The sequence below is a fragment of the Gavialis gangeticus genome, unplaced genomic scaffold, assembly GCF_001723915.1.
Source record: "Gavialis gangeticus isolate Ggan-Ray unplaced genomic scaffold, GavGan_comp1, whole genome shotgun sequence".
Taxonomy (NCBI): Eukaryota; Metazoa; Chordata; order Crocodylia; family Gavialidae; genus Gavialis; species Gavialis gangeticus.
Genome location: NW_017729022.1, coordinates 61888029 through 61891579, shown reverse-complemented (window position 1 = coordinate 61891579; position 3551 = coordinate 61888029). Strand labels below are relative to the sequence as shown.

At 47.9% G+C, this 3551-nt stretch overlaps 1 long non-coding RNA gene across 1 annotated transcript in view; it reads left to right on the top strand.

Annotated features, from left to right (window-relative positions):
- The window catches only part of LOC109295980, a 13311-nt gene extending 10039 nt beyond the window's left edge, over window positions 1–3272 (top strand). Inside the window, exon 3 of the long non-coding RNA XR_002096872.1 lies at window positions 3261–3272. This is a non-coding gene — a long non-coding RNA (uncharacterized LOC109295980). The remainder of the gene's footprint in view (window positions 1–3260) is intronic.
- Window positions 3273–3551: the final 279 nt, after the last annotated feature.

The window sequence follows — 3551 nt, the reverse complement described above, 5'->3', positions numbered from 1 at the left end:
GGTGAGAGAAAACAAGGTTTTTTAGGGCCAGACTCTGAGTTAGTGTGAATCACCACAGCTCTGCTAAAGCTAATGAAGGTACACACCGCTTCATGCAAACTGAGAATTTGGTTTTCACTTGTCAGGAGTTTGGGGTTTTGGGTGTATTATATTGCTATATATTGTGTAATATTAGCCCATGTAGGCGGAGTCATTAGAAGCAGGCTGAGTAGAAGTTCCAAATTGGCTCTGTGTCTGGACAGCACCAGCTGAGGGGGGCAAGGAGACTGGCATTGTCTGCAAAGGTCAGCAAGCATTTGGGGACTGAATCTCATTCTTTCTATTAGCAAAATAAGTTATTAAAACAATATAAACACTGAAAAACCTTCTGACGCATATTGTGGACATTCCCCAGAATATATTTTGTCTTAGAGTTGACAGCCAGTTGAACTGTGTTTAGGTTTAGTGAAAAATAACCAGATTGTCTTTTTTTTAAGCTTCTCCCAGAGTATGGGAGCAAGGGGTGCCTGGGAATAGGACAAGGGCTCTCAGGACAATCTTAAGGGCAGTGTTTTAGGGTCTATAAAGCACACTTGTCAGGCAATCTAATGGCATGTGCAATGTTAACATAAATTAAAGGATGCAATTAGCTGCTACCCAATTAATCAGGCACTCACTAAAAGATTCCAAGTCCTACCTGCTCTAAATTAAAACTCCAAAGACAGAAAAAAATACGTCTGTGTAAATATATAAGCCTTGCCACATGCCCTAAAGAGAAATAATTGGCTTCAGTGGCCATGTCTGGGCTTCAGATTCATCGTGTCTGGCATCATCACTCTTAACCACAGTATGTGGCACTGCAAGCTAGCTTTCTGGACTGGAAACAGTGTAGATCAAGGGTTGGCAACATATATATTGTCCATGGGCTGGATTCAGCCTGCAGAACCATAGAATCTAGTCCACAAAGCTGGGGGTGGCTTTGTGCCTGGGCAGCTTTGCCTGTGCGGTGGCTGGATCGTTTTGTCTGCCATACTTTGGGAAGCTATGGGAACTTTGTCCATGCCATGGTCAGGTGTCTAGGGGGGCTTTTCCCACACTGTGGTGGTGCAGGTAGCATGCCAGGTTGGGATCACTGGTCTGCTGCAGATCTGAAGTGGGTTAATTTGGCCCACTGCTCCAAAAGCTTGCTTATCCCTGGCTTAGATGCATCTGCATGCTGCCAAGGTCAAGGCTAATTGGCTTCCCATCTTAGCAGTACTAGTTACCCTGCCCTTGGTACTTTGTGGAGATAGCTATGGATCTTCCAGTCCATGGAACTAGCATGTGCAAAGCTGCACATAGTGCTTGAGGGCAGCACTTCAGAGCATGGTGTATTAGCAGTCTAGACATGACAAATCCAGAGAGAAAAAGTGTGTGTGTGTGTGTTTGGGGGTGGGGAGGGGCAGAGGGTGAGTGCATATCTATAAAGTAACCGAACTAGAAAGGGCTTCTTAGCTCATGACATATATGACATATATAATATATGATATCAAAACCAGAACTAGGAAGCTAATTGAACACAGTGCAGACTACCAAGTAGAGTGATACTGTCCATGCATGAGATTTCCAAGCAGTCTTCAGGAGCAATTCCCTTAAAAGCACACTTCAGTAGTGTAATCTGGAGGAGACAGGCCTGGATCCTCAGCAAGGTCTGCATCTTCTCAATGTTACAAGCACCTGGCTAAGAGCAGGTGAGAAAAGTGTATTTGGCCATCTGAAAATTGGTCCCTGAGCTATTAGGATTGCTCAGTTGCACACCAGCTAACCCAAAGATGTCCCTCTCAAGAGGACGGAAACCTATCTTTCTGTTTCATTTACCTGATCAGCATCTCTTCCATGGTAGGCCTAGTTGTTGCCTTTGGTTACGTGGGCTTGCCCGCTACATTACTGAGAGCTGCCACTTAGTAGGGTGGTGAGAGAAAAAGAGCAACAATTGGTTCTGGGAGACAAAAAATGACAAAAAAGGAACATGCAGGTGGGTCAAAGGTTAAAAAGAAGTGTACCAATGGGGTACACCGAGCAGAGCACCCCAGACAGTGCCCGCTGACTCTCAAAGGTGGCCACTCTTCCATGGTAGGATGCTGTAGAAACTTGCTGAAGAGAAGAGAGGTGGGGTTGCATAAGAGGAGGGGAGGAGGTGGGGAATGGCGCAAAGGAAGGGGGAAGTGCTGTTTGGGAGATGGGGGAGTGTTTCAGATGCAGGAGATGGTGTGGTGGATGTGTACCAAGAGTGGGAAAAGGAGAGAGAAGTTAAATGGGTTGACCGGCTTGAGCAGCAGCGGGCTCAGGAGGGAGGATTTATGTGGGACTGGTGCCTGAAGACGTGGAGCTTAAGTATGAAGTCCCAAGAAAAGAAGCTCTGGGGGCAGTTGTTGAGGCAGGAGGTTTACTTGAAACAGGATTAACTGGGTTGTCAAAGCACCACTTTGTCTATCCCTGCTGGGCTTCACAGGCATGTCAACAAAACCTTGTGATCGACAGCATCAAAGGCAGACAGCAGATCTGAAAGAGTCAGCATGGACACTTGATTTTTCTGCACTGCCATCGACCAACAGAGCCAGGAGCTGAGTAACAACAGTGGCAATAATTCTCTGTGCAACACGCAGGCACCTCAGAGGGAATGCCAGTGAGTTCCCTGCCACAGAAGGTCATTAAGAGCCTGGGCAGTTTTCAGACTACTCATAGCACTTGCTGCAGGTGGGAGTTTTCACTGAGCAATGGGACCCCAGGCTGGTTTCCATTAAAGCAGGCAAGGGAGGTGTGGCAGCGGTCAGCCCTCAGGCAGTTGGTGATTTGGGAGCCTGCAGCATTGCTGTTCATTCTAATACCTCTTCACCCAAGCCTGTTTAACAGGCTGTTCCCTGCTCTCAACAGTGTGTTTGCAGTTGTCTCCTCGGAGATGGCACAGACAGGAATTTGGACTGCATGTTTGTTGAGGGCACGGGGGAGGAAGGCTCCAAGAGCACTGTCCTGGCTGTAGCAACTGTCCTTCACAGAGCTTGTCAAAAGTATGAATCCTGCCAATGTTTGGTCCAAGATGGACAGAGTTTGGAGGTCTGGGGTCAGTCTAACCAAGAGCCCAATTTAACCTTCTTGCAGCAAGGGTCACATTCCCATTTCTCTTTCATCAAACTTTCCACCCAACCATTGTGTCAGATACAGGGGCATAGGGAGCTCATTCAGTGCCTGGGGAAGCGGGGTGTTATGCCTACCACAGGGGAAGGAAAGTCTTACCTGCCCAGGTTGTCTGCACATTGAAGGCAGCTGCTGCCACTGCTGCTGTTCTAGCAACATTAGGAGCTGCACCTGATGCCTTGTTCACTCCTGCCCATATACTGTTGGGTGCAGGGTTGTGCCTGCTATACCAAAGACTCACAGTGAGTAGCAGCACCATTCTTCTCACCCAACTCATCTCCTGTCCCTTCAGATACATGGAGGGGGAGGGTTGTGCTGTCCAGCTCCTATGGCCAGGTAGTGCAGGACTGCCCCTGCTGTGACAAAGACTCCCAGAAGGGCAGTTTTGGTGCTCCCTC